Source organism: Stegastes partitus, unplaced genomic scaffold (genome assembly GCF_000690725.1).
Source record: "Stegastes partitus isolate 25-593 unplaced genomic scaffold, Stegastes_partitus-1.0.2 Scaffold61, whole genome shotgun sequence".
Taxonomy (NCBI): domain Eukaryota; kingdom Metazoa; phylum Chordata; class Actinopteri; family Pomacentridae; genus Stegastes; species Stegastes partitus.
The window spans coordinates 706,977-718,984 of record NW_007577792.1 but is presented as its reverse complement, the minus strand read 5'-3'; the positions used below and the strand labels follow the sequence as shown (position 1 = coordinate 718,984).

Here is a 12,008-nt window from a genome sequence, read left to right as displayed (position 1 = left end):
TTAAAAATCATTTGACATTAAAGACAGTCAAGTGACAAATGACCTGCAGTCGTGCAAGAAGGAAGCCTACGGTGCTTCAGCATGTCTGTAAGCCTCCGGTATTTTAGCGGAGCAGGACATAATCTGAAGAGGTCTTTAGCCTTTTCTCATGAGAAGAGAGGCGATGAGAGCACACAGTCATGGTGTTAGAAGGGATTCAGCTCGCTGTCTGCTACAATATGCCTGTCTAAAGCTCTCCAAACCAGGCTTAGCTTTCTGGCCCTGGCACCACGTCCCTCCTTCTCCGTGCCAGTGTCAACTTCAGCTCGGTAGAGTGCCAGCCGCCAACGCCAGACTCAGCTTAGCTTGTGGCAAAGCCTGCGCTCCTCTACTCCACACTCTCGTCGCTTCCTTCCTACCTTCACTTGGATGTCACTTACGTCTGCTCTTTTGTTCATTGTTCTATCTTGCAAGATCCAATTCCTTTTCCTCTTTGCTTTCAACGTGTACGTCCAGCTTCGTATCATTAAAGGGGGTTGGCCGAGTCGCTTGGCAGGTTATCGGAAGGCATTCGTTGGAATTATCTTGCCATTGCACTCCATGTAGTAGCAGCAAACGCAACGCTTCTTTTTAATTTCAGATAAATGAAGTGCGCACATCTACAGCTAGTGCGTTTTTGGTGGTTGAGCTCATGTGTATGCAGAGCTGATTTACCAAATTCTTCTTCTATTAGCCCCTGGACCATACTCACATCTATACTAATTACTACAATATGTAAATCCACACACCACTCTAAATCCTAACTAGCCTGGTATATATCATATACCCTGTAATAAATTAACCCGGTCTTAAACTGAGCTTCGCCTTCCACAGTCTATTTGAGAGCCAATTTTCAGACACAACCTTGGAGTGACTTTGGATCTGTGAGGGTAATTATATATGGTTCCGAGAGAAGTAGTCAAGTGTTGAAAACAGCCGCTCACGGTCTGGAGACTCTTGAGACAAAAGCTACAGAGGGATACTTGTCATGCAGAAGAGACACTCGCTTGGTTTAACAAGTAGTTGAGAAGCAGCAGGGTGAGAGGGAAATAGGTCTATATTCAAAAGAATAAGCAATTGATGGTAGATTGAAGTTTTCTGTTTAAGACTGTGGTTTCTGTTGAACTGGCTGTGACTTTGTATAAGTAATTTCCTCGCAGGCAATCATAGTCTTAGAGCCACACAGAGAATGCACTGTTGCCCCCAAGAGGCGAGGCAGAAAAGACTCACACGTGGAGACGATGACTTCCTCCGAAATAGGCCAAACTTACAGCCGGCACATAATGAGACAGCAAAGATAAACAGCAAATATAATTCATCTGGCTTCAAAGTGGAAACCAGGTCATTGTCTGTTCCTCTGTCTGATGCCAGTGGGTCTTGTGGGTGTAGCACTCGCCACATTGCAGAGGAAAATGCCTCCTTTGTTGGATTAGCGCTCCTAGGTGCACCCCTCCGGGGGTCTTCAGGAGGCCAGCAGGATCCCAGCAGGGGGCCTGTATCTGTCACCTCAGTTTAGGGCCTGTCTCATGGCGGCTGACCCAAATCAGCCCCCCGGGGAAATGCCGGGCCCCTCCACAAGACTCCACCGCTGCAGATAATAGGCCTGTTTGGCAAAGTATCCAGACACTGGGACCAAAGCAGCCCTGACAGCTGTCAACCAGAACCAACATCCTCCTGCATGACACACGCAAATACACAGGATGGAAGTGAGTGTCTGCACCGGAGTACGTCTCTGCCCGTGTGAGTATGGCCATGATTGTTTTCTCCAGATAGGTGCATTAATGTGTACACATTGCTTTGGCACTGCCTATCCACAGCTTTGGTTAAACAGCCTGGCATTTCCAGACAGTATTCAGGCGGCCCGGCGCCATGTCAGGACCAATTTGGCGCATCGACAAAAATCTCTTCCTGCAGGGGAGCTGTCATGGAGGAGAAGTCAAAGACACTTACGTGACTAGCTGGATTGCCTCCGAGCTGAAAGACAAGCTTGGTGACATGACCTGATTTCACCAGTTTTACAGAAAACCATAGCGGAAGATGGAGGAGTTGCCTGCTGCTTTGCAATATGGAGTAATATCATTCTTACCCCGGGCACAGGGATGTGTATGTCATCCTGCATATGCTGTACAGCTGAAGCAGTAGTTTTGTCAACAAAAATACAACAAGAAGACTAATGTTATCCATACTGGTGGCTCAGCAGGTCTAGAACAGCAGGCTCAGCAGATTCACAAGACGCTTGTGTTACCGAAGGTTAGACCACCTGCCGACCTTTGTTCTACATCATCACCTCTCAGACTGTCTACACTAAACACACAGCGCTCTAATTCCAACACATTATGCTGATATGTGACTATCTCAGAACAGAGATTGTCTAATCTGATCGAAACATGTTGTCCTTGGAGCAAAATACAAATTCACTGTTTATGCAAGATCTTTGTTTAATTCTTCAGTTTGGTCGGGATCAATACCAGCGCCGACTAACTAGCACACATTGGGGTCGGTACCACGGACACAGCCTTGGAGATGTACTCTCTTTTTTACTCGCACCACATTCAAAATTCAGCCTGAGAACAGTTGCATCATACAAACAAATAAAAAACTTTTTGATTTATGTGTAAATAGTATTGTCATATATTGTAGATGGGCTGCAAGGTGGAGCGGTGGTGAGCACCGTTGCCTCGCAGCTAGAAGGTGACTGGGTGGAGTCTCCATGTTCTCCCCGTGCAGCGTGGGTTCTCTCCGGCTTCCTCGCACACAGTCCAAAAACATGTTGAGGTTAATTGGTGATTCTAAATTGTCCGTAGGTGTGAATGTGAGTGTGCTTGGTTGTCTGTCTCTAAGTGTAGCCCTGTGATAGACTGGTTACCTGTCCAGGTGAACCTGTCTTCACCCTAAGTCGGCTGGGATAGACTCCAGCCCCCCACGACCCTAGTGAGGATTAAGAGGTGTATAGATGATGGATGGACGAATATATTGTAGATCATTTTTTGAAATGTGTCACACTTCAAACCTCTGCAGGGTTACATTGTCCTTCTGTGCATAATTTTCCAGTTTCTATAGCATTGCTTAATTGATAAAATACAGATAATAAGCTAGTTTATTAATTGCTTAGTGTGTCATGCACTGGGGCTTCACAATATATCGTTTTAGCCACAACACTGTGATTTGTACATGTGCAATAGTCACATCACTGGGACTGAAATAACTGCTCCTGCTATCAAGCTACAACTGTTTTTTCTTTCTTGATACAAAAAGAAAACTTGCACAGTTCCCATTTTTCCTGACTAATCTGCAAAAGAAGTGTGTCTGAGAGGAAATAATTCGCTCCAATTTAAGGGTTCTGGGATACACTGAGTTCTTTCAAACGCGTTCACATGACACTGAGCTTGTTAATGCGTCGGCTCCACGTGTGCTCGGCGCTGAAAAGGAAGATTTAGTTGCAAAACGGAATAGATGTGAAGATATTTTGGTGACAGAGAGGATGACATCGATCCAAAACCATTAGATTGTCAGCAATGTCTTGCGATTGTTGCCACCAAATGAGGCAACATGGTTGATTTGTGCGGGTATTTAAATCAGCACAAGAAGTGCAAAGCCAGATCCTAATGTCATCCATATTTCTGATACCTACGTTCATGTTACACCATCTGAGAAAAGCTTCAAATGGAATTTTTCTGCTTTTTTAAAAAATATTTTTTCATTCTTGTTGCAGATACACTCCCCAACAAAATCACCAAACGAGTTGTTCGAGTTTTCTAGTAAAAATTCCTGCTTTTTTTTTTTACGTATATCACAGAAAAATAAAATATCTCAATGTTAGCTTTTTCCAAAAAGTGCCTAGAACCCACATGTACTCACAAGACACCAAAACACACAGCTGCAGTCATGACAGATATGCCGAACAAATGCTTCCAAGGCTACATTTCAAACAACAAACTCCTCTGGCTGAAGCTCTACAAATAGCCACACAAAAGCTTCCTTTCCTGACGCACAACTCAGGTTTCTTATGATCATTCAGAAGAAGAAGTTTTTACAAACAAAACATCAGAGGTTTCAGAGTGTAGTAAACCTGCCTGCTTACTACAGCTCTTGTAAATAAAAATACAATTATACATCGCTCTCATGCGCTTAAAGATTATTTACTTATGGTGGCAAAAAAAGTAAGCTGACCAACAAACAGTGGGCTACAGCAGGCAGCTCCCCACTGCGAGGGCACAAAACTCCTTAAATGGGAAGGAGGGAGTTGGTGGGGAAGAAAAAAAGAACAGTGCTCAACAAATCTTCCCAGAGTTAGTGAAGTTCAAAAACTGGGAACCGAATAAACAAGCAACAACAGACAATAAATCCAAAGCCCCAGAGGAAAATGAAATGAAAAACTGCTTGCTGCCGCCGCCCACAAGCCCCTGAGTAGAGGGAGCGGAGGTGAGGATAAAATCCGCCAGCACACTGAGTCTTTCAGGACGCAGAGCTGACTCCGGTCCTTACAGGCTAATTACAGCTCACTACAACAGAGTGTGCTTCACGCCGATGGTAAGTGTGGGTATGTGCGACTACTGTATGTGTGTGTGAACATGAGTGATGTCTCATTTAGTCTTGAGTGTTCTTTTACAGTCTCTGTGTGAGGCGAAGGCGTTTGCACTTGGCCTGGAGACGTTCAAATGTGTGTGTGTGTGCATCAGCGAGCAGGTGTATATGTATATGCATGTGTAATTTGAACGGCAGCAACACCTTTCAAAGTTCAAGTACATAATCACATATTTACCTTAATCTGAGTGTCGGTCTGAAGATACGAGTCAGTTTAAAGGGATTTCTTCTTCTGAGCGGAAATAGGCCCTGCTGGCTGACAGGGAACCAAAGAAACTGTCATGCATTCATACACTAAGGTGTGCTCAAACACCACGTCAACCACAACCATCGTGTGCACCAGAATGGGGTTTAGCTAAAGATTATAAACAAAACTGACTTGCAAAACAAAACATCAATCCAGCGGAATATTTAGCAAACTTATCTTTTTTGTTTTCCAGAGTAACCACCTCTATCAGTAGTCATGAGCGGTCTGTTCCACCACCAGAGGGCAGCGTCTGGGTTACAGCCCACTTACAACACACAGTCACCTGGAAACTATCTCCGTTTTTAGCCAATGTCATAATGTTTCTGCAGCCGTGTGAAATGATTAAATCGGTGTTGTAGTGATTAGCAGTAACACATGTTGTAGCCCAAGTCAGGCAAACATGCCCTAAACTGTGACACTGTGACAAATTACAGGTAAAGGTCTACAGAGTTTTTATGTTTAATCAGTGAGAACATGTTTGTCATGGTGTAGTCTCTATTGTTGTCTACAGAAACTTTATCATGCAACATTGTAAAATTAAAACTAGGCTCAGTGGATGATTCATTAACATGTCTAGGAACTACTGCACAAGGCAGATTAATCCCAACAATAGGTGCAAAGATGGACAGAAAATGTAGAATAAACAGAGTGAACAAAGTGCCAAGTGAATGCATCACACTGTCTGAGAGACGACGGTGAAACGCAGCCAGCCAGACACTCTTCAATCTATGCCAAAAGAGGCTTCCTTCACACACACACACACACACACACACACACACACACACACACTGACAGACAAACAGAGTAATTAGTCTTTGATTTCCCTCGGCAGTGTTCTGGTACCAGGGGGCAGCTGCTGGGACCCTGCTTTAGCCTTGGCTAATTTCACTCACGGCTTGATCTCGACCCAGCACAGGTGCCCACTTGGCACCCAACTGCCGTTGCCATGGTAATGCCAACTTCAGGGGCCAAGAAAATGCCAATTGTCCAAGGAGCTGAGCCACAGGGGCCGGGGATGTGATACTCATTATAAACAGGACACATTAGCACGAGTGAAGGAAGCAGTCGGATCTGGACAGTTCAGTTAAGTTCCACTGTCTCATCTCTGTTCTCGTCTTAACACTATATATGTGTGTGTGTGTGTGTGTGTGTGTGTGTGTTTAGGTGTGTGTGTGTGTGTGTGTGTGTGTTAGCAATTGTTGTTTCTCTTTCATGAAACGACATGTGTCTCTTCCTCCAGTATCCACAGCATCAAAACAGAAACGTACACAGTTTCTGAGCAGCAGCAGCCAGAACACAGACAACAGTGTGAGCCACTATAACCAAGACTTGGGCGCCTCTTTGTGGTTCAAAAGTGTACTGCGCCCTCTGTCAACCTACGGGTCCACGTCAGTCTGCACCTGCTGTAAAACACAAAACACCGCGCTGCTGATTCAGGTAGTTCTGCTGTAATTAGGCTTTCCTGTTAATGAGTCCAGGAGTCACCCTTCACCCCTGCTCACTCAGCCCAGGGGACAGGCTTGCTTTGTCTCACCTCCGTTAATGAGGGAGATCCAGACTACAAGCACCAAGGGATCCTCAAATCAGCTGCACCTACTTGTTCCCTTTAGACACAAAAATCCAGCCAGGATCTTGCACACTAAGCAAGCTGACAGGTTTGCTGAAGCTCAGTTGAGTGTGAAGAGTTAATGCTGTTCGAAGTGAAGGGAAAATCAAAGCAGTGCGGTTTAAAAACAGGACTGTACGGGGCAGTCAGAGCCACAGGACATCAGACAGGACAGACAGCTCGCACTCAAGTAAGCATTTTTCTGTTGCATGTTTCCCAGGAGATCTGAATCCTATTACGTTGAATTAGCACAACAGGGGCTCATCTGACTTCAGAAAACGTCTTACATGTGGTGAAACTACCTGTTATGTATCGGACAATTACACGTCTTCTGCTTGTTAGAAGATCTGCAATTCACATTTTATTTACCACGCGTTCAAAGAAGTTTGTGATCGCACAATAAGTTCGTCTTGTGCAGCAACAACGGTTTGGACAGCTAATATAACATTATAATTGCAAATGTAATAGCCCAATTTCCCCGCAATGACCATTAAAGTTTAATCTAATTTAGTCTAATTGGCCATATCACAGGCTTTTTCCTGCTTTTATGAACTCATTTCAGCAGACCCATATTGTGAATTTCTTACCTAAGGCCATCTTCTAACCAACAGTCAGTTTAATTGGCACGTTGCCATCTGGTGTGTGGATGAAGTGTCTCTATCGCAGCTCTTCCAGCCACTTGATGGTTATCATAAGTTTCTTTTTTTCACACTAAATTAATTTCTCAATGTTTAACCTAAGGCTGAGCTACATCTTCTTCTTCTTCAGCGCTAGACTGCATGTTGTTAATTCACTTGCCGTGGCCCTCATTCAGTTTAGATTTCATAAGTTATATGTGGGCGTATACAATTATATATCAGCAAAATACACGTTAACATCTAAGGCGCTGCATGTAATTTCAAGTGTCTTGAATCTATTAAATTCTAAATAAGATTTTAGACACATTAATTTACATGTACAGTCATACTCAGATGTATTCATACCCTCCCATTAAAGAAAGAAAAACACAGCTGTCATTGAAATAAATTGACAAAAGTAATAACAAATAAAAATTTAATGGAAATCATGACATTGCTTTTGAATTGTGGTTCAGCCGAAATATATGTTTAAAAAAAAAAAGACAAACAAACAAACATGCATGATGGGACCCATAAACTAATATTTAGTTGAACAACCCTTTGAGCCAATCACTGCCATCAGGTGTTTCCTGTAACTCTCAATCAGACTTCTGCACCTGTTGACAGGTGTTTGGATTTCACTGCTCATCAGCAAAGTGCTCAAATTTGTCCGGGACAGTTTTTTATTTTTTTAATTATTCTTTTCAACCACAATTCAAAAGCAACGTCTCATTTCACTACATTATAATTTAGCAAATTTTTATTTATTCTTACTTTTCTCAGTTTCTAGTTATTTGAGTGACTATTGTGAACTTTGACTTTTCTTTAATGGAAGGGTGTGAATAAATTTGAGGATGCTTTTCTGCAAGTCAGATCACAAATCTAGTTGCTATCAGTCTGTTTTTTTCTGGGCTCTGCAGATCATGGCAGGCCTTCCTCAAGTCTAAGACTGATGAGGTCTTAGGGCATTCGTGTACCTCTAAGTAAAAGTCCACACTAAAACCACAGTTTGTTTGTTTTTTTATTTGCAATCTCAAAAAAAAATCCTAACAGAAGAAATGCTAAGAAACAATCTTAAAAACTGAATTTAGCACACATTTTTATCATATTTAAATGATTACATCTATATGTCAGGTTAGCCTGACAACAGCAGACACTGGAAGCCCCATTGTGCACATAAAAACAGCAAGAATGATTAAATAGCCAACAATTTATAAGCATCATAAAAGTGGCCATTATCAGACCCTTAAACAAAGCTATACAGCTTTTGTAGTTTTTGGAACAAACCCCAGAAATAAAAAAGTTTTACTCAGACTGCAAACTGGTGGCGTGGTGAGACAATGCATCTTATGTTATCTGTAGGTATTTAATATAAACCACAACCTGACCATAGTCACCACCTGAACTTGGCAGCTGCTCGAGATAAACTGAGGTTAGCAAACCTGGTAACTGCTCACACTGCATTTCAGTCAGGTGGTGGCAGTACTGCGTCAAAAACTGCCAAAAAACATCAGCGAACTACTGAAATACCAACATTACTGCTACATACTAGATGTATTTTACAAGTAAAAGGTAAAAGACAGTCTCAGGACATCATGGGCAGACAGGCTGTAGCCTAATTTAACTTCTTGATTAAAGAAAAGAAGCTTGGTCATAAACACAAAACTCAGTAACATTTGGCGTCACTAACACAAACAAAACATCCTAATTTTATAAGAATTACAGGAAGACACAAAGCAGGAATCTGTGTGCGACACAAAATCAACACTAACCAAACTACACAAGCACACTCATATTCCTCCAGCATGTGAAATGGAAGTTAGATCATCAATGTGAAGATCTGTGGAGCAGAGACAGACAGGCTGCAGCATGCCGCTCTGACTGCATATGAATCACACTATGATAATATGAGTGCTGAACCTGAGCCAGACACACACACACACACACACACACACATATATTCGTCCTCTAACGCTGGGACTACACTCGGGTGCTCCCAATAGTAAAGGCACCGAAACTTGCAATGTGATATGTGAGACTGAAAGAAAGAGAAATGGGAGACGAGGTGGTTATCGATAAGAAGTATATGTACGCATACAGTGAAGGTGTTTCGTTTCTAGTTATTAGTTTTGGTTGTACAACTCTTTCACCTTTATTGGAAAACTTCTAAAAACATCCGTTTGTCATTACAACCATTGAATAATACACTTTGGACCAATAGAATTAACTCCCGCGACAGTTCACCAGCGTCAGTCCAATACAAATGTGTACTGTGAGAAAACTGTGCTTACAAACTGGAAAATCAAGCACGCATGCTGTTTACCTGAAGATTCACAGCATTAAATGGATATTACAAGACAGTGTTATTGTCAGGCTTCCCAATTTCTGTCTGGCTCTGTGTGAACTGTGCAAACATGGCATACTGTTTTTTTTTTTTTTTTTAATTGTGGACAGGAGAAAACATGTCTTGTATTAGTAGAAAAAGCTCTAATGTGAAACCGCAGTAGTAGTCTGTCTGACAGCAGCTCATGTCAGGGTCAGAGGTTCCTAACGTAAGAAAGGACTGCTGTCACTCCATGTTTGTAAACCTCATGCTGTCAACCAGGTGAAACAATCCACACAAAGCCTTCATGGCTCGCATATACAGGAATAAAAATGATCATCGGTTACTCTACAATACAAGCGACCAACTGCCTGCGAAAGTACTGCTGTGATTCTGCCGGTTAGTAGATAAGCAGGCAGTAGCCGATGGAAAGAACTGGACAGACTGGATTTACTTCTACAACTGTATACACACACACACACAAAGAAGCAAACACCCACACACCGAGATAAACCCATGCACACACACACAGACAGACAGAAGGCTGTTCCACCAGTACAGAGCTGGTTGTGCCAGCCCACCTCCAGCTGAGCCCTGCACCCTGTCATACGTAACTACTAACACTGTGTTACTACACCGTGTCAGTCTTGTGACCGGAGTTTCACTGTTTACTTTTCAGGCTGACTGACAATATTCAGGGTTTGAGGGTGTGATGTAGTTAGACTCCAGAGCTGCAGGATAAGCTCTACAAAATCACTAAAATATATACTGTATAAAGCTATAAGGCTATAATGTTGTCATGTTAATGAATTCAGAGTTTTTTCTCTTGTACTATACAGTATAGTCTGTCATCAGTGAGATGGTAATGAGTCCTCACAACCACCAGGGGGAGCAGCTATTCACAGCACTGTCTGGTAGTTCTACATTACTTTGCAATAACTACAATTCTTTTTCTTTCTTTCTTTCTTTTGTTCTTTGTTTGTTCTTTCTTCCTTCCTTCCTGTCTTCCTTTTTTCTTTTGTTCTTTCTGTCTTCCTTCCTTTCTGACTTTCTTTCTTTCTTTCTTCTTTGTGTCTTTCTTGATTACTTTCTATGTGAATAAATGTTTGCTTAAAACTGTTTTCTTTTTCCTTCCTTCCTTCCTTCCTTCCTTCATTTCTTTCTTTCGTTTTTTCTTCCTTCCTTCCTTTATTTTTCTTTCTTCTGTTTTTCTTTCTTCCTTCATTCCTTCCTTCCTTCCTTCCTTCATTTATTTTTCTTTTTTTTCTTCCTTCATTCCTTCCTTCCTTCCTTCCTTCATTTCTCTTTCTTTCTTCTGTTTTTTCTTTCTTCCTTCATTCCTTTCTTCCTTCCTTCCTTCCTTCCTTTCTTCTTGTGCCTTTCTTGATTTCCTTCTCTGTGAATAAATGCTCACTTAAAACAGTTTTTCTTTCCTGCCTTCCTTCCTTCCTTTCTTTTATTCATTCTTTCTTTCTTTCATGTACTTTTGCCAAACAAAACTCACAGAGGATGGATGAGCAAAAGGGGATACGATGAGATACGATAGAAAAAAGGAGTGTTTCAGGCAGCAGTTGCAAAACAGCTGCTGTCCTCACCGATCCCACCTGATGTGTAACCATGGCACCTTCCGCCCGATCGTTGTCGGGCCTGTTGAAGAACACAAACCCTTTCTGTGTCTCAAACACACCGCTTCTTCTTCTTATACACACATAGAAAACCAAAAACATCTCCGAATCAAACACACCAACTGTTCAAACCAATCACATCAACAACCAGCTTGCAGAATCATACCTCAGTATCACATGTGGGGAACAGCGCTTTTTAAACACACAAAAAAATAGAGGTAGAAGAAAGATAGAAAGATAGCAGCGGGTCCAAGATATACAAAACCACGAGAAATCTGTGATAGGAATTAAAGATAACAGTGACGTGAACACCAAAGAAACCCTCTGCATCGTCCCTACACTCCAGTATACTACAGTGAGTAACAGTAAATGTTATGAAATTATAAAAAATCTCTGTAATTTATGTTTTTTTAATCTTTGAATTGTTTTAAGTTAGTCACCACCGGCTTTGGAGTAAATTCTAGTAATTCCAGTAAACATGTAAGACTTTAAATGAGCTGAAGACTAGTTGAAAACACTCATCTGAACCATTTCCGACTCAGACACACAATAAGGGGGTAGAGCTCACTGTTTGGCTCGACATTAAAGCCGAGCTGCCTGTGACTCAGGTGTAGTCAGCGCTGTTCCCATGAGAGGGATGCAGTGGGACCGTGGGTAATCGCTTCCAGTTGGTCTGGTGGGTGGGGTGGCTGGTGTGATATCATAATGCCTCCGACACCCTCACAGTGGCGAATATAGAAAACACACATCAAAGTGGAGTCTTGAATGTAACGCAGCAGACTGTCATTCAACCTACCACAAAAATGAGAGCTATAGAAAACTACCAACAGGTTGAAATGATTAAACGGAGAACACGGCGGTCTGCAGCGCCTCACCGTCCCGTAGCGTTTTAGTGATGATGACACAGTGGAAGCAGACAGGTGGAATCATAAGCACATGGTAGGGAAACCTTTGTAGCGCTGCCAAAGTTTAAGGGTTCAGTTAAAAT

At 42.3% G+C, this 12,008-nt stretch overlaps 1 protein-coding gene across 1 annotated transcript in view; it reads right to left on the bottom strand.

Moving 5' to 3' along the window:
* The window catches only part of pard3aa (par-3 family cell polarity regulator alpha, a), a 397,502-nt gene that overhangs the window by 332,083 nt on the left and 53,411 nt on the right, over positions 1-12,008 (bottom strand). The gene's annotated exons all lie outside the window — the stretch shown is intronic.